The sequence below is a fragment of the Podarcis tiliguerta genome (genome assembly GCF_965153285.1).
Source record: "Podarcis tiliguerta genome assembly, chromosome: 8".
NCBI lineage: Eukaryota > Metazoa > Chordata > Lepidosauria > Squamata > Lacertidae > Podarcis > Podarcis tiliguerta.
Window position 1 is genome coordinate 8,573,784 of NC_139541.1, and position 18,814 is coordinate 8,592,597.

General features: G+C 49.8%; 1 protein-coding gene across 4 annotated transcripts in view; it reads right to left on the reverse strand.

The window, feature by feature from the left end:
* Positions 1–18,814, reverse strand: part of ECE1 (endothelin converting enzyme 1) — a 73,551-nt gene that overhangs the window by 50,955 nt on the left and 3,782 nt on the right. Inside the window, exon 1 of one of the 4 annotated variants that reach the window (XM_083453890.1) lies at positions 17,164–17,295. The exons of 2 other annotated variants lie outside the window; for them this stretch is intronic. The gene's annotated coding sequence lies outside the window, so the exon portion shown is untranslated. Of the gene's footprint in view, positions 1–6,506; positions 6,820–17,163; positions 17,296–18,814 lie in introns of those variants that run through there. One more of the 4 variants, XM_083453889.1, reaches the window with a different exon arrangement.

An 18,814-nucleotide genomic window follows, 5' to 3' on the forward strand; every position in this document is an offset into this window, starting at 1 on the left:
ACGATTTCTGTTCTCATCCTGAAGCAAAGTTCTTAACCCGAGGTACTATTTCTGGGTTAGCAGAGTCTGTAACCTGAAGAGTCTGTAACCTGAAGCATCTGTAACCCGAGGTACCACTGTATTCTTACAATGCAAGGGACTGGACGATCCGCAGTGGGCACATCCAACTCTACAACCTGCAATCTTGGCTTTGCTCTCCAGGTGGGTAGCCATAATTTCCTTCTTGGCCCAAAGGAGGGATAAAGGGGCTTGCAGATGGACGCCCAGAAGAACAGAAGACGAGCCCTGAAGGTGGATCAGGCCTGGCATCCCGTCCAGGGATTTGGGGGGCATCCAAACTACAAGAAAGAAGATTCCACCTAAACATTAGGAAGAACTTCCTGACAGTAAGAGCTGTTCGACAGTGGAATTTGCTGCCAAGGAGTGTGGTGGAGTCTCCTTCTTTGGAGATCTTTAAGCAGAGGCTTGACAACCATATGTCAGGAGTGCTCTGATGGTGTTTCCTGCTTGGGCAAGGGTTGGAGTCGATGGCCCTTGTGGTCTCTTCCAACTCTATGATTCTATGATACTGCCTCCCAACGGTGAGAGGAAGGAGAAGGTAGAGAGAGAAACTGAAGAACAAACATCAGGAAGAATGTTTGAGGGTAAGAGCTATTTGGCAGTGGATGGGACTCCCTTGGAAGGTGGTGGCATCTCCTTTGTTGAATGTCCATATCTCTTGGACTAAATGACCCTTGGCTTCCCAACTCTACATCTCTTATAGGGACGCGGGTGGCGCTGTGGTCTAAACCACTGAGCCTCTTGGGCTTCCCAATCGGAAGGTCAGCGGTTTGAATCCACACAACAGGGTGAGCACCTGTTGCTCTGTCCCAGCTTCTGCCAACCTAGCAGTTTGAAAGCACACAAGTACAAGTAGATAAATAGGTAGAGGGAAGGTAAACGGCGTTTCTGTGCACTCTGGTTTCTGTCAGTGTTCAGTTGCGCCACAAGTGGTTTAGTCATGCTGGCCACATGACCCAGAAAGCTGCCTGTAGACAAACGGCAGCTCCCATGGCCTGAAAGCAAGACGAGCCCATAGTCGCCTTTGACTGGTCTTAACTGTCCAGGTTCCTTAAATCTTTTTCTTACCTTACGGCTCTTATTCTTTCTCTCTCTCTCTTTCTCTCTCTCTCTCTCTCTCACACACACAGGATAAGGCCAGGGTGGCCCCACATGCAGCAACAGCATCAGCCCCTTGCAGTTATACTGCTCCTGAACAATGAGGTTCTATTTAACGCATGTGGTGGCCTTAAAAAACTAAGTGTTGCAAGTCAGCTAAGTTGTATTCGGAGCAGATGCACTAAAATTAATGGGCCTGACCGAGTTAGTTGTGGCCATTCATTTCAACAGGTCTACCCATAAAGAAGGCTAATCGCCGAAGAATTGATGCTTTTGAATTATGGTGCTGGAGGAAACTCTTGAGAGTCCCATGGACTGTAAGAAGATCAAACCTATTCATTCTGAAGGAAATCAGCCCTGAGGATGGAAAGATGGAGGGCACAAGGAGAAGGGGACAACAGAGGACGAGATGGTGGGACAGTGTTCTCGAAGCTACCAAGATGAGTTTGACCAAACTGCGGGAGGCAGTGGAAGACAGGAGTGCCTGGCGTGCTCTGGTCCAGGGGGTCACAAAGAGTCGGACACGACTAAACAACTAAACAACAACAACAACTCTGAGTTAGGGCCAGCACTGGATGCAACCTCGATGACAGAAAGAAAAAAACCAGAGACAAAACAACAACTCCCACCCCCAAGTTCCCAGCCCCAATCCCTCGCAGGACTCACCTCTCCAACCACCTCTCCTCAATCCAGGGGCCCAGATGCTCTGTCCAGGAAAAAATAAATAAAAATAAAACCATCCACTTTGGGTGCGAGTGAAACCCTGGCGCAAGGGAAGAGCATTTTGCGCCAGATCCTTGCACACCAAGAGGTGATCGCTTCTTGCCTGGAAGAGCCTGGGGTTGCATCCTGACATTCGGAGGGGTAAGAGGAGCCGTGTCTGTGTCTGTGTGTGTGTGTGTGTGTGTGTGTCTGCATGCATCTTTAAAGCCCATCTGCTTGAGTTACACGAGCCAAAAGCAGGAACTGCTGTCTCGGGGAAGCCTAACAGGGAGCAGAAATCGGCTGTGGAGCCCAACGGCACAACCCCCACAAAACACACAGAGAGTACAGTACTCCAAACATGGCCTACACCAGGGGTAGGCAACCTACGGCTCATGGACCACAAGCGGCCCACAGGGGTTGTTTAACCGGCCCACGAGCCGCCACTGAACCGAGCCACCTGCTCTGTGAGTCCCCGCGCTAAACCGGCGCAGTACGGCGCAGGGACTCGCTTCCGCGGCGCTGGAAATTGTGCCTGCGCAGACGAAGATGCTGGAAATCACGTGCGTGCACAATGCGGCCCATGGAGGTAAACCTTGCTGACCCCTGGCCTACACCATAGATCTGTATAATGGCATTATAATACTGGCACTTTTATTTTCAATTTGTTTCCTAATGGCCCCTAGCACGTAATTTGTTTCTTCACGGCTGCCGCACACCCCATGAGCTTGTACAGGAAACCAGCGGCTTTTTGCGCCGCATCAAGGGACAAGTGTCTTTCACATCAAGTTCTTTCCCTGCGGCCTCGGGTCAGGCAGAAAGGGAGAGTTCTTTTGCACGGCAGTGGAACAAATGCGGTCACATGCGTGGAAGCTGGCGGAGGAGAGAAACCAGCCCCAGATGTCTGAAACCGTGCAGTTGACACAGTTGACAAGAGGAACCTCCACTTTCCCAGAAAAGGGAGATAGAAGGTGAAGTAGAAGAATCCGGGCGGCTTCTTCAGAAAGGAGGGTTTCACAGAGGGCACTGGCACTTGGGATTTTCTCCACAAAGTCCCCAGAATTAGGGGAAGCCTTTTCACACCTAACGGGGGGATCCCCCTTTTCACACCTAAGGGGGGGATCCCCCTTTTCACACCTAACGGGGGGGGGGATCCCCCTTTTCACACCTAACGGGGGGGGGGGGGATCCCCCTTTTCACACCTAACGGGGGATCCCCCGCCCCTGCAAATCCACCACTCAAGGAACATACATCAGAAAGAACTTCTGGAAGGTGGTAAGCTCTCATCTGTTGCAAGTTTCCTTTTTTAAAATAAATAAATAAATAATATTTATTAAAAGTTTAATAGTTACAGGAAAAAAGGAAAAAAACAATAAAAAATTTAACAAACAATACATCGAAAATAAAAACAAAAACAAAAAAACAACACATCAAAACAACAAGAAAAACAAAAACATTTAAAAACACATCCAATATTTCCATATCTTTACCTTTCATTTACTTGTTTCATCGACCTCCTCACACCTCCCTTTTTTGTATTCTAGTTCAATTAGCTATTTCAGCAAATCCTTTCCATCTTTCTCAATTTTTTGTTCTATAATTTATCTTAATACAATCTAACTTTAAGTTTTCCACTTTGGCCCATTAACAATCAGTTTTTGCTTAATTCTTTATAACATTTCTGCTAAAACCATATAACTTCATCCAAGCATTCTTCTAACATTCATTAATTTTGCAGTATTTCTGTAAATATACTTTGAATTTTTTCCAATCTTCTTCCACCGACTCTCATCTCTGTTTCCAAACAGAGGCTGGATGGCTGTGTGTCATGAATTCTTCAGCTGAGATTCCTGCACTGGGGGGGTGGGGGGTGGACCAGATGAGCCTCAGGGGTCCCTTCCAATTCTACGATCCAAAGGATAAACCCAGCTTTGTCTCCTGCGCGCCAGCAGCCAAATGGATACAGTAGGCTGTGCCCTTTCAACGTCTTCTGTTTTGTTTTGAGCCAGTTCCAGTACAGTGGTACCTCGGGTTAAGTACTTAATTCGTTCTGGAGGTCTGTTCTTAACCTGAAACTGTTCTTAACCTGAAGCACCACTCTAACTAATGGGACCTCCTGCTGCCGCCGTGCCGCCGGAGCCCGATTTCTGTTCTTATCCCAAAGCAAAGTTCTTAACCTGAAGCACTATTTCTGGGTTAGCGGAGTGTGTAACCTGAAGCGTATGTAACCTGAAGCGTCTGTAACCCGAGGCACCACTGTATCTCCGAAAGACCCCTGGAGACTAGTACAGTAGTACTCTTTGTTTTTTTCAAAGCCCCTGTTTTGGTGAAGGTGCAAAGCTCTGTGTGCAATTCAAACAATTTTTGGCGACACAGTCCTGACAATGGAAAGCGAAGGCAAGCTCAGTCTTGCTGCATTCCATCCGTCCCAAACTGCAACTTCCATCAGCCCCAGGCAGCACAACAGGAGCAGCAACAGCCCCAAACATCGGTAGGGCATCAGACTGCAGGAGGCTCTATTGTACTCAAGCAGCTTCCCTGTGGCTTTTGCCGATTTCTCCTTCCACACCCCCCATTTAGCACAAGAGTCAGCATGCTTAGCATGTTGGACTAGGACCTGGGGGGGGGGGGCAAGGGTTAAAATCCCCACTTGGTCACATGAAGCTCAAGGGGTGATGACCTGGGGGGCTAGTCGCTGCCTCTCAGCCTAACCTCCCTCCCAAGGTTGTTGTGAGGATTAAACGAGTGGTGAGAACTGTGTTTTGTTGGAATCTCCTTTCTGGTCATTTGAATCCAATGTCCTCTTGCAGCCCTCATGGAGAAGCCTTGAGGATTCCCCAAATCTAGTTTCAAAGTATTACTGGGGAAGGGTAAAGTCTTGGGGGGGGGGCACAGTGCAAATGTGTTTGGATCAAGGAGAGAGAAGGGGGTCACCAGCGTTAGAAATTAGCTAGGCGCCAGGCGCATTTTGCAACTAGCGCAGGTCCAATTGCGAACAGGTGGAGATTTCTGGCTGCCTACGTTGGTGACTGACATCTCCATCTGGCTGATCCCTCCAGCTTATTAGCAGGTAAGAGCTTATTCACTGCGTTTATATCCCACCTTTTTCTCCAATGAATACATGGTTCTCCCTACAACGACCCAGTGAGGTAGGTTAAGAGGCTGTGACTGGCCTGAGGTCACCCAGTGATCTTCATGACTGAGTGGGGATTTGAACCCTGATCTCCCAGGTCCTAGTCCGTCACTCTAACCACTGCACCACACAAGCTTCCTAGAGTAATTCTGCTATGGGGCAGGTAGGTAAATAAATACAGTGGTACCTCAGGTTAAGTACTTAATTCGTTCCGGAGGTCTGTTCTTAACCTGAAACTGTTCTTAACCTGAAGCACCACTTTAGCTAATGGGGCCTCCTGCTGCTGCTGTGCCCCTGGAGCACGATTTCTGTTCTCATCCTGAAGCAAAGTTCTTAACCCAAGGTACTATTTCTGGGTTAGCGGAGTCTGTAACCTGAAGCGCCTGTAACCCGAGGTACCATTGTACAAGGAAAGCAAAATGTCCACTTAAGAGTAGGATCTGAAATTTTTTCCTTGAATCTTTAATTTGTTTTATTCCGGATTGTTTGATTTGATATTTTCAAGTGCTTTGAAGGCTGCTTTTCTAATATAAAGCAGTATAGAAATAAAATGAAATGAATAACAATAAATGTCACAGCAGAAGGAAAAATGACGTCCAGACATTCCGCTGTGGTGACCTTAACCAAGGTTTAAGGTGCCATTTGGTGATTAGCTTATATATCTGAGTTTCTAAGAATGAACATCCATTGACATTTCCCCACCACTTGTTCCCGTCTTATATTTGGAGGTCTCCGAGGTGTTCCTACAAGCCCCCCAACAGCGCACTGTGTTAACAGCAGAAACACAGTGAGTTCAGCTTTGCCTCCCCTGGCTGGCAGAAGCTCTCCAGGGTTCCCACCGGGGAGCGAACCTGTAATTTTATCCATGCAGAGCACCTGAGCTCCAGGTCAACTCCCAAACAAAAGAGCTTCACGATGCAAAAACACCGCAGTTGCATGGGTGACAACTATCAAGAGGGTGGCACCAAGGTGACAAAGTCCACCTTGCTCGTTTCGGAACACAGAAGAAATAAAAAAACGACCTATGTATCACCGTTTCTGAGACGCAAGCCAACCAACAGGAAGCAACAGGCTGGCTATTAATATACAGGTTGTGGATAGGAAAAGTGAGGTGGAGGCTGCCTGGACAGGAGTTAAGTAGGCGTTAAAATGTTCTTTTATCCAGAAGCGATTAACAGGCAGGCTGGGCCTGGTTATGCTAGGTTGCCACAGGCAGGGCCAAGCCCCGGAGTCTCTGGGGCAGCCCTCCTCCACCTACAAATAAGCCCCAATACAAACATGATTGCTCAATCCAAACAATCCAAGGGGCATTGGGGGGGCGGGCACCCCGCCTTTTTAGAAATCTGGCATAAGGAGAACAAGTTTGTACAAGCGTATCTGTCTCTAACAACTTCCTTTGCACAGGGGAGGAAAAAAACACACTTTCTCCTATTATTTTTTTTTTAAAAAACACACACACAAATGCATTCCAAGTCGCCTCGGGAAAAAAGGAAAATGGGGAAACCCTGCTCACCTCGTTCGTTAGCCCGGCCCGTGAGAAAGACCAGCAGATCTGGGGGGATTTGTGGGACCCCCTCTCTCCTTCTCGCACCCCAAAATCACAGACGTCAAGAGAGCCTGGGATAGTTCAGAGTCCCCGGCAGCGACTCCAGGGCTGCCTCTTCCTTGTCCAGAGCTCACAGCCAGAGGGAAAGGTGCGAAAGCGAGATAAAGGCAGGCTTGGCCATTCCCAGGCCAGTGAATCACTTCCCCTGCCGGGATTTTGCAGTCTTTGCTGGAACCGGAGACACTGCCCACCCACAGCACTGCCCTTATTAATCTCTTCCTCTCTGAGCTGGCTGGCTCCACACTTGTGGCTCTGGTGAAGGGGGGGGGGGGGAGAGAAAGCACCCTTTGCAACCTGCGGGAAAGAGGGAAATTGGCTAATGGCATTCCCACTCTCAGGCTCCGTCCCACAGAAGGCAGGCGTTGCAAGGGGCAGACGGGGTTGCCTGCTTGGGGAAGCACTGTAAGCTGAGCAGCTGCTTGGCATGCAGAAGGCCCCTGCTTCAATCCCCAATGGCTGCATCTCCAGGCAGGGCCAGGAAAAGATTCCCTGCCTGAAATCCTGGAGAGTCTTCACTGCTGGTTAGCGTAGGCGTTGAGCCGACTCTGTGCAAGGCAGCTTCCAGGAACATCCATGGAAACTTGTACAGGGCAGGAGCTGGCAGTGAAGGGGCCTAGGAAAGCTGCCAGCCAGCCTCTAGGCCTCGCCTACCTCGCAGGGTTGGATTTCCCCAGCCACTCTGGGCAGCTTCCATAGAAACCAAAAATACACTAAAATATCACAGATTAAAAACTTCCCTGAACAGGGCTGCCTTCAGATGTCTTCTAAATGTCAGGTAGTTATTTATCGCATTGACATCTGGTGGGAGGGCGTTCCACAGGGCGGGCGCCACTACCGAGAAGGCCCTCTGCCTGGTTCCCTGTAGCTTTGCTTCTCGCAATGAGGGAACCACCAGAAGGCCCGGCAGAACGATGGGGTGGAGACGCTCCTTCAGGTATGCTGGGCTGAGGCCGTTTAGGGCTTTAAAGGTCAGCACCAACACTTTGAATTGTGCTCGGAAACGTACTGGGAGCCAATGTAGGTCTTTCAGGACCGGTGTTATATGGTCTCGGCGGCCGCCCCCAGTCACCAGTCTAGCTGCCGCATTCTGGATTAGTTGTAGTTTCTAAGTCACCTTCAAAGGTAGCCCCACGTAGAGCGCATTGCAGTAGTCCAAGTGGGAGATAACTAGAGCATGCACCACTCTGGCGAGACAGTCCGCGGGCAGGTAGGGTCTCAGCCTGCGTACCAGGTGGAGTTGGTAGACAGCTGCCCTGGATACAGAATTGACCTGCGCCTCCATGTACAGCTGTGAGTCCAAAATGACTCCCAGGCTGTGCACCTGGTCCTTCAGGGGCGCAGTTACCCTATTCAGGACCAGGGAGTCCTCCACACCAGCCCGCCCCCTGTCCCCCAAAAACAGTACTTCTGTCTTGTCAGGATTCAACTTCAACTTGCAAACAGGATCCATTCCGGAGCCCTGTTCACATCCTGAATAGAACGTAAGACGCGTCTGTGCGTGTCGCCGCTTCTGCGCATGCGTGTGATGTCATTTTGACCGCCTGCGCATGCACGAGTGGTGAAACCCAGAAGTAACGCGCTCCGTTACTTCCGGGTCGCCGCAGAGCGCAACCCGAAAATACTGATCCTGAAGCATATTTATCCCTAGGTATGACTGTATATGGTTGTAGCTTTATTTGTGTGGCCCGATACTCCAAAATCTGAAACTGACATACACAGTATTTTTTGTATTTTTTAAAATAAAACAAACCTAAGAGGGGTCACATGCTTTCACTCCCGCCCCTTCCCACATCAAGCTGTGTATAATTTTACATGAAATAAATAAGTGAAATTATAAAGCAGCAAAGGGGTAGAAGCCATCCACTGCCATTGAGCGAGCGGGAGACAGATATAATCAATTTTAAAATGCTTGGTTGTCTTAGCGTGGCACTTAAAAGACGTGATGCTCAGGGCAGAAGGAGGGGTGGGGGAGGTCACAGACGTTGGAGCAAAGGTGGGATATAAATGTAGGAATAATTTTAAAAAAAGAAATAAGCTGCCCCACTGGTCTTCCTAGCCACTGGCACTCTCTCAAAATACTAGAATTTACAAAGTGGCGTAACGGGAACCTGGTGGAATGGAGAGAACTGGTGGGATGTGGTTTTCTCTAGATACAGGGATAGGGAAGGATGTAGATCAGGCCAGTGGATCAGACCAGTGGCCCATTTGATCCAGAATCCTGCTCTCACAGTGGCCAACCAGACACCTGCGGGAAACCTGCAATTGGAGCACAACACCCCTCTCCCCTCCTGCGGCTTCCAGCAGCCGATTCAGAAGCACCACAGCCTCCAACTGTGGAGGGCTAGACCCCAAACTGCTCCATAATGCTAGATTGCAGGTGCCAAAATGGGATGTGGGTGGCGCTGTGGGTAAAACCTCAGCGCCTAGGACTTGCCGATCGCATGGTCGGTGGTTCGAATCCCCGCGGCGGGGTGCGCTCCCGTCTTTCGGTCCCAGCGCCTGCCAACCTAGCAGTTCAAAAGCACCTCCGGGTAGTAGATGAATAGGGACCGCTTACTAGCGGGAAGGTAAACGGCGTTCCGTGTGCTGCGCTGTCTCGCCAGATGCAGCTTGTCACGCTGGCCACGTGACCCGGAAGTGTCTTCGGACAGCGCTGGCTCCCAGCCTCTAGAGTGAGATGAGCGCACAACCCTAGAGCCTGTCAAGACTGGCCCGTACGGGCAGGGGTACCTTTACCTTAGTTGCCATTTGGGGACAAGATGGCTCTAAAAGTCTTATTTTTCAAGTGATGGACTGGCTGTGATTGGTTCTCACTTAAAACAACTTGCTAAATCAGACGGCGATCTTGAGCTAGGTTAAGAGCTTTCAGAACTGAAAGAAGAAACATCACAGTCGATCCAAGGGCAGTCCCACATATATACTGTCCTATTCCGACCTCTTTTTCTTAATGGTGACACCGACCATTAAAAATGTAAGAATATTATTCACAACTGTGAGTAGGGCAGTCGGGTGGGTTAGGGGAAGTGAAGACATGCTACAACCTGTGCTCCCCCCCCCCCAAGGGGTACTCAAGTGTACGCAGCATCGGCACCTATTTTTCGGGGGGGGGGGGGGAGTGCTGGCTGCGACAATTAACTATAACGTTGTTCACTGCTCCTGCTCAGGCTGCACAGAAAAGGCATTCAGGTTCCTGAAATTCATTCTGATAGATTTCTACAGGATGTGGTGTTCAGTGTGTGAAGGCAGTCCAGATCCAAGGATCCACAGGCACACACCTCCAGACGGAGATATTCCAGATGGAGATATCAGGCACCATCCTGGCACCCAGGCATCTTCACTTGGCTGCAAGTGGCTGATCAGTAAAGGTAAAGGGGTAAAGGGACCCCTGACCATTTATTAGGTCCAGTCGTGGCCGACTCTAGGGTTGCGGTGCTCATCTCGCTTTACTGGCCGAGGGAGCCGGCGTACAGCTTCCGGGTCATGTGGCCAGCATGACTAAGCCGCTTCTGGCGAACCAGAGCAGCGCATGGAAACACCGTTTACCTTCCTGCCAGAGCGGTACCTATTTATCTACTTGCACTTTCAACGTGCTTTCGAACTGCTAGGTTCGCAGGAGCAGGGACCGAGCAAGGGGAGCTCACCGCCGACCTTCTGATCAGCAAGCCCTAGGGCACTGTGGTTTAACCCACAGCACCACCTGCAGCCAGGTGCAAAATGCGCCTGGCAAATTTCGAACACGGGACTGGAGGCAGAGCATAGCCACTGTGGCTAGTAGGCCTCAATTGTCCTCTCTTCAATGAATGTCCTTGTCCTCCATGATGTAACAGCCAATGGCCCATCTAGTCCAGACTCCTGTTAGTGGCCAACCAAATGCCCATCATGGGAAACCTGCAATTGGATTCAGAAGGAAGACTGCCTCCACCCAGCTGCTGTTTCTAGGAGTCTCATCTTCTATACATCCTCTTGGCTTGGAGAGGGAGAGGAGGTGCATAGTGCCATTTGCAACGAAGCAACAACAGGGAAGCTGTCCCCATCACCAAAACTTCCCCCTAAGCACACCCAACAAGGCTCTAGCTCAGTGGTGCCCTGTGTGCAGGAGGTTGCAGCTTCAATCCCCCAGCAGCATCTCAAGGTAAGGCTGAGAAAGGCCCTCCAGTGAGAGCCAGTGTGGTGTAGTGGTTAAGAGCGGTAGTCTCGTAATCTGGTGAACTGGGTTCGCTTCCCTGCTCCTCCACATGCAGCTGCTGGGTGACCTTGGGCCAGTCACACTTCTCTGAAGTCTCTCAGCCTCACTCACCTCACAGAGTGTTTGTTGTGGGGGAGGAAGGGAAAGGAGAATGTTAGCCGCTTTGAGACTCCTTAAAAAGGGAGTGAAAGGCGGGATATCAAATCCAAACTCTTCTTCTTCTTCTCTACCACAATCTGAAACTCTGGAGAGCTGCTGCCAATCAGTGCAGACCACACTGAGCTAGAGGGACCAAGGATCTGGTGGCAGCTGAGAAGGGAGCTTTCTGTGTCCCGGCACAACTTGTCTCGTCGTTGTTGTTCCCATGAAAACAACCGAAAAATAGCCTGCCTGAGGGGTTTGGTATCTAAAGCAGCTGCCTCGAGCAAAACTTCCGCCTCTCCTGAGCCTTACCTGATGGACCAAGGGAAAAACAGAGCGCGCATGCAAGCCGTCCTCCCTCCTCTCCCCACCTCTTGGATCGGTGCCCCAGAAGCTTGGCTCTGAGCGCCAGCCGCCTTGGCTCAGGCAAAGAGCTTTTGCCACCTGCCAGGCTCATTACACAGACTTACGGACTTACGGCTGTGCGTGGAGATGCCCAGCCAAAACATCTCCCCCCCCCCCGCCCTTGCTGCCAAACACACACACACACACACACACACACACACACACACACTTAATCAGGTCGCAGCCAGCCAGAAGGAAGTCAGCCTCTGGAACAGCCAAGGCAAGCCAGGGCTGGTTAGGTAGTGAGGAGGGACTCGGGCGAATGGAACAAAGAGATCCTGACGATCCCCAGATTCCTAGAAGATAAAGTGTCCTCTCTGAGCTTTGGCATGGGGAAGAGGACTCTAAGGAGGTTTACGCAGCAGTTCCTCCACTGGCAACCTGCAAAGCCACATTGGGGGCTCCACTGACCCACACTGAGAACACATCCCCCTGCCTCAAGCACATCTTCTAAAGGGAGCAGAAATTTCCATCCTGTTCTGTGCTCATTCCAACCCACCAGTGGCGTAGCGTGGGTTGCCAGCACCCGGGGCAAGGCAAGTAATTTGCACCCCCCCCCCCGCTGCACTGTCCCTCCCCCAGATAGTCCCTCGCTCTCTCTCCGCACCGGACCGCATGCCTGGCACCCTCCCCTCCACAGTGGGCGGCGACCCGGATCGGATTCGCACAGCCAGCACTGCAGTGAGAGTGAGTGAGTGAGTGAGCCAGGTAGGGGCAGAGAGCTGCGAGTGCGAGTGCGCCCCCCCCAGATGTTGCGCCCGGTGCGGCCGGCCCCCCCTGCACCCCCCACGCTACACCACTGCAACCCACAGTGTCTCCCTTCTGCTACGGTTCGGCAAAACCTACACTGTTGTTCGCAACGAATGTGATGAACTACTTAGCCTAATTCAGTGCATCTCAGAGGAAAGGGGAAAATGACACAGAAAAGTTTGCGTAAAGTTTGTGGGCTAGGAAACAACAACAGCAAACGCTGCTCCAGAACTTCCATCGAAAATGCCAATCACAGCAATCTCCACTCCTGTTTCCGTTCCTGGCAGAATTCTCCAACATTGCTAGAAGCCAGGCGTGGGACATTGTCGGGAGGGCAAGCCTAGATCAGAAGGAAGAGGAAATAGTCCTCCCCCAAGGCACTGAACAGGGCTTGTGGATTTCGTAAGGAACCTCAAAACCCTCAGACATGGGAAAAGCCAATGTCAGACAAAAGGGCAATGTGGTTCCTGTGCACTTTTGCAACACAGACTTCTCTCCCCACCTCCCGCCCTGCCCGCGTAAACTTAGACCCAAACAATGAAAGAGATCCCATCTCAGCTCATTCTTGCCATTTTCAATTCTACTAAAGTTTATTCTCCTTTCTGCACACTTCTCTGAGTACCTATTGTTGAAGAGCAGGATATGAACACTGGGGGGGGGAGAAACAACACTTTCCCAAGCGCCACCTAACGTGTGTTCAGCATCTGCAAGGAGCTCCTCTTTCAGGACAGCAAGCTTTGGAACTCCCTGCCTCTTGACATCAAGTAAAAAGGTAAAGGTACCCCTGCCCGTACGGGCTAGTCGTGTCCGACTCTAGGGTTGTGCGCCCATCTCACTTAAGAGGCCGGGGGCCAGCGCTGTCTGGAGACACTTCCGGGTCACGTGGCCAGCGTGACATTGCTGCTCTGGCGAGCCAGACCAGCGCAGCACACGGAAACGCCGTTTACCTTCCCGCTATAATACCTTCCCTACTTATCTACTTGCACTTTGACATGCTTTCGAACTGCTAGGTGGGCAGGAGCTGGGACCAAAAGACAGGAGCTCAGCCCGCCGCGGGGATTCGAACCACCGACCATACGATCGGCAAGCCGAAAGCGTCCCGCTTTGACATCAAGTAATACTCGTTTAAAGTGCCTGCTTTAAAACTCTGTGCTGTATCAATTAATTTCAACGAGTCTACTCCAAGTAGGACTGATTCTGGGTTCAAGGCTTCAGGGCATATTCAATGCTAGTCCTAAACAGAGCAGGCCTTCGTTGGATTCAGCCCTTTGCTTCAGCAAGCCAACCCACCCAAGTAAATCACCTCTTACTGATATTACCTGTATTTTTGATAAACATTTTACCCTGCTTCATGCAAAGTGCTTCCTTATTGCTATTACTGTGCAGTCTCCAAATTTTTTTAAACAATTGATTCCAGGGAAACTCAGAAGCTTCCAGTTCTAAGCTTGACCTGCTAGATGGACAGGTGAAAGCCAGCAAGTCCGAGTCTTGCTGAACACTCTGGGCTCATGGCAGGGCATGGTTCCCCAAAACCCATACACTTCTGGGGTGGCCTCCCCTGTCATTGGAGTTTTTTTTAGCGGAGTTTGGGAGGCCACCTGTCATGAGATCATTTCAGTTGTGATTCTTGCATTGTAGGGAGTTTGATTAGATGAACCTTGGGGGCTCCTTCCAACTCTACAATTCAGAGTCTATGATTCTTGGAAACTCATTCCCAACACCCTGTTTCCTGCTGCTCCCTCCTGCTGAAAAATTCTGGACAGGAAGCAGGGGTTTTTTGGGAGGGGAAAGAGGCAGGGACTGAGGAGAGAGGGAAGCAGCATGCACACGAAGGCACATATAAAACTCCCTTCTCTTCCTCCCTCCAAAATCCTGGGAACTGTAGCATAGCCCCCCTCATGGAGCTATAATTCCCAGCACCCTCAAACTACCGTTCCCTGTATTCCTTAGGGGGAAATAACGTGCCAAGTCCCTTCTGACTGCTCCCATAGCTGCACCAGTGGAGAGGTTCCCATCCACAGCTTACAGAGCATGTTTTAAGCTTGCCCTGAAGAGGTGTAACACACCCAGAGCGCACGGAAGGATTTCCCTAAGCTGGCAAAGAGAGGCGGCTTGGCTCCAGGGCTTTTGTTTTTGGATCCCTGAATCCTTACTGCACCTTCTGCTTTTGCCAAACACGAAAGAGTTGGGTGGGGAAGGAAATGCCTAAGCTTTGGAGACGGTTCTTTATCCCGGTTTTGCAAACTGTTTTTGAACTGCTTGTCCCAAATTACGGAAGGAGGCAGGGATGGGTGGACACCCGCAACTTGACCAATGAAGGATTTCGGAGTACTTTCTCAAGGGCCTGTTAGAGCTGCCCCCTCTCACAATTTGGAAGACGCTGACCACCCACTCCCCAAAGCCAGCTGGATTTAGCTCGTGTTTGCCCTCATCATCTTAGGGCAGCCTTCAAAACGTGCAAGGCTACCAGAGGCCCCCAAATTGCCTTTCTCCGCAGAATGTCCCCCGCCAAAATCCATGGCTCCCTTAAAAGCAACTCGTGTTCCTCACCCACCCCAAAGGAACAATCCGACTGACTGCAAAAAAGGGGAATGCATCAAAAGTACGGCTTCATGAGAGCTTTTGCATGAGTTACTTTTGCTAGCAGTTGCTTGCATTTGGGGGACGGGGACGACCACATGAAATGCAGGGCTAGAGTAATAATAATAATAATAATAATAATAATAATAATAATAATAATAATAATTATTTATTATTTGTACCCCGCCCATCTGGCTGGGTTTCCCCAGCCACTCTGGGCGGCTTTCAACAAAGATGAAAAATACACTAAAATGTCACATATTAAAAACTTCCCTGAATGTCTTCTGAATGTCAGGTAGTTGTTTATCGCTTTGACATCTGATGGGAGGGCGTTCCACAGAGCGGGTGCCACTACTGAGAAGGCCCTCTGCCTGGTTCCCTGTAACTTGGCCTCTCGCAGTGAGGGAACCGCCAGAAGGCCCTCGGAGCTGGACCTCAGTGTCCAGGCAGAACGATGGGGGTGGAGACGCTCCTTCAGATATACTGGACCGAGGCCAATGAGAGTATCCAAGGAGACCCTCTTTCTCCAGGAAAGGATTCCCCACCCCAAAAAAGAACAGCCAGGCTTGGCCTTCCTGCTCATCCTTCTTTCACGGAGCCTCTGCCTTAAGGCTCTTTTAAGCCTGGCTGAAGTCCAAGAGGCCGGAGGGCTGCCCTGCTCGGTTCCTCTATACCTGAAAAGGTGTTTCAAGCGTCACACGTAGGAAGGGTGCCACGCCGCCTCTCTTGCCCCCTCCCGCCCCCGACAACCCACAAAGCAAGGGGGCAGAGAGAGACAGTGTGGTGCAGTGGTTAAAGCACTGGACTAAGACCTGGGAGAGACCAGGGTTCAAGCACCCGCTCAGCTGGGTGAGATATTGGACCAGTCACTGCCTCTCAGCCCAACCTACCTCACAGGGTTGTTGCGGGGCAAACAGTGTTAGAGATTCAGATAAATAATCTAATAGCCAAATGGCATCTTAAACCTGGGCTACAGTTGCCACAATGGAGTGTCTAGGAGTCATTCCCCCTGTTGATTGTTGTTGTTGTTGTTATTATTAACATTTCTATACCACTTTATATTTTAGAGAACAAATCTCAAAGCAGTTTACAAAACATTAAAACATCAAAGAAAACAATCCAGCATAAAACTAATTCAAGCGCCAATGGAAATATTTCAGATCCACCTCTAATAAATAATAATAATAATAATAATAATAATAATAATAATAAATTATTATTATGACATTTTGCTTTCCATTAAATTTCTGACTAATTTCAAACACTGGGAAAAATGTGGGGGTATATGGAATAAAATAAAAATAAAAATGAATGGCCACAGCTAAGTTAGGGCTACTGATTTAGATGGGACCGCTTGATTTACTGCATTGGCACCCCAGGTTTGTCCTCCAGGGGGCTTAAGGCAGTGTGTGTGGTTCTTCCCCTGCTCAGTTAATGCCCACAACAACCTTGCAAGGTAGGTTAGGCCGAGAGAACGCAGTGAGTGGCCCAGTGTTACGCAGCGAGCTCCATAGCTGAGTGGAGGGTGGACGGATTTGAGCCCAGGCTGACACTCTAAACCAGGGGTCAGCAACCTTTTTCAGCCGTGGGCCGGTCCACCATCCCTCAGAGCATGTGGTGGGGAAAAAATACAGTATGAACGAATTCCTATGCCCCACAAATAACCCAGAGATGCATTTTAAAGAAAAGCATACATTCTACTCATGTAAAAACACCAGACAGGCCCCACAAATAAAGCAGAGATGCATTTTAACTAAAAGGATATACAGTGGTGCCCCCCAAGACGAATGCCTCGCAAGACGGAAAACCCGCTAGACGAAAGGGTTTTCCGTTTTTCAATGCGCTTCGCAGGACGAATTTCTCTATGGGCTTGCTTCTCAAGACGAAAATGTCTTGCAATTCTTGCGATTTTTTTTTGCTCCCCACCCCCTTTTTCTAAGGCACTAAGCTGCTAATAGCCTTTTAGCAGCTAATCCGCTAATCCCTTAAGCCTTTAATAGCCGCTAATAGCCGCTAAACCGGTTGCTTCGCAAGACGAAAAAACCGCTAGACGAAGAGACTCGCGGAACGGATTCTTTTCGTCTTGCGAGGCACCACTGTATTCTACTCATGTAAAAACACGCTGATTCTCATACTGCCCGTGGGCTGGATTTAGAAGGCGACTGGGCAGCATCCGACCCCCAGGCCTTAGGTTGCCTACCCCTGCTCTAAACACTAGGCCACAATGGTGTTGTTCTGATGTTGGATTCAGCACGTGCTCTTGGGCTGGGGGAAAAGACCGCAGGGGACGGCGACTCATGACGCTGGGGAGACGGGTGCCGCCTTTTCAAAGGGCCAGGCAAGCCCTGGCACACAGGGCACTCACTGATGCCTCTTGGCTCAGGCACAGGAGCACCAGAACCCAGCTCTGCAAACAGTAGCCCATTATCGCCCATGCAAATGCGCCCATCTCCTGTCAATAGCTCCTTATCAGGGAGAGTTAGATAATTGTCATCCACCCACTTGCTTGCTGTTTGTTCTCAACCTGGCTTGGCTCCCTTCTCCATCACAGGCTCAAAGATTTGTAGAGTTGGAAGGCACCCCAGGGCTCATCTAGTCCAATGCTGGAAGCTCGAACCCAGATACCATGCTCTACTAACCTTTTTTTTAAAAAAGTAAAAAATATTAAAACGATTTCATAATACAGTAAGATAAAAATAAACTAAACAAAAACACACAGAGAAAGAGAAAAACAGCAAAAGGAAGCCATCCTTTCCCATTCTTTCTGATGGAAGCCTCTGCAAACCTCCCAGAGCCACTGGGGCTGAGCCAGCATCACAACTGGGGACGGATGCCTTCTCCTTTTCCGAAAATAAAACTGCCGAAATCATAATGCCACTATACAAATCTATGCTGCAACCGCACTTGGAGTTCTGGTAGGCTCGCCTCAAAAAGGATACTGCAGAGTTGGAAAAGGTTCAGTAAAAGGAGACTGAAAGGAGATATGATAGCTGTCTTCAAATACCTTAAGGCAGGGGTCAGCAACCTTTTTCAGCCATGGGCTGGTCCACCGTCCCTCAGACCATGTGGTGGGCCGGACTATATTTTTTTTTTGGGGGGGGGAATGAATGAATTCCTATACCCCACAAATAACCCAGAGATGCATTTTAAATAAAAGCACACATTCTTCTCATGTAAAAACACCAGGCAGGCCCCACAAACAACCCAGAGATGCATTTTAAATAAAAGCACACATTCTTCTCATGTAAAAACACCAGGCAGGCCACACAAATAAAGCAGAGATGCATTTTAAATAAAAGGATATATTCTACTCATGTAAAAACACGCTGATTCCCAGGCTGTCCGCGGGCCGGATTTAGAAGGCGATTGGGCTGGATCCGGCCCCCGGACCTTAGTTTGCCCACCCCTGCCTTAAGGGCTGTCACATGGAAGATGGATCAAACTTTATCTTCTCCTGCTCCAGAGGGGAAGACCCGAACCAATGGATTCAAGTTACAAGAAAGGGGATTCCGACTCAACATCAGGAAGAACGTTCTGACAGTCAGAGCACGCTCAGAAGGCGGTGCTCTCCTTCACTGGAGGTTTTTGAGCAGGGACTGGATGGCCATCTGTCCTGGATGCTTTAGTTGTGATTCCTGCATTGGAGGGGGTTGGACTAGATGACCCCGGGGGCCCCTTCCAACTCTAGGATTCTAAGCCTTTCCAGAAAGTTGAGTTTTGATCTGTTTCACATCTACTGTCATTTCAACTTTTCAGATGCTTTATTGTGGTTAGTTTTTATCGGCAACTATTCTATTTTTCGGTCCCAGCGCCTGCCAACCTAGCAGTTCGAAAGCACCCCCGGGTGCAAGTAGATAAATAGGGACCGCTTACCAGCGGGAAGGTAAACGGCGTTCCGTGTGTTGCGCTGGCTCGCCAGATGCAGCTTGTCACGCTGGCCACGTGACCCGGAAGTGTCTGCGGACAGCGCTGGCCCCCGGCCTATAGAGTGAGATGAGCGCACAACCCTAGAGTCTGTCAAGACTGGCCCGTACGGGCAGGGGTACCTTTACCTTTACTTTATTCTATTTTTATTCTGTTATTTTTTTGCAGAACAGCTTTGAGGGCTTTTTAAAGCCGTCAAGCGGTGTACAAATTTTAAAGACGTAAAGAT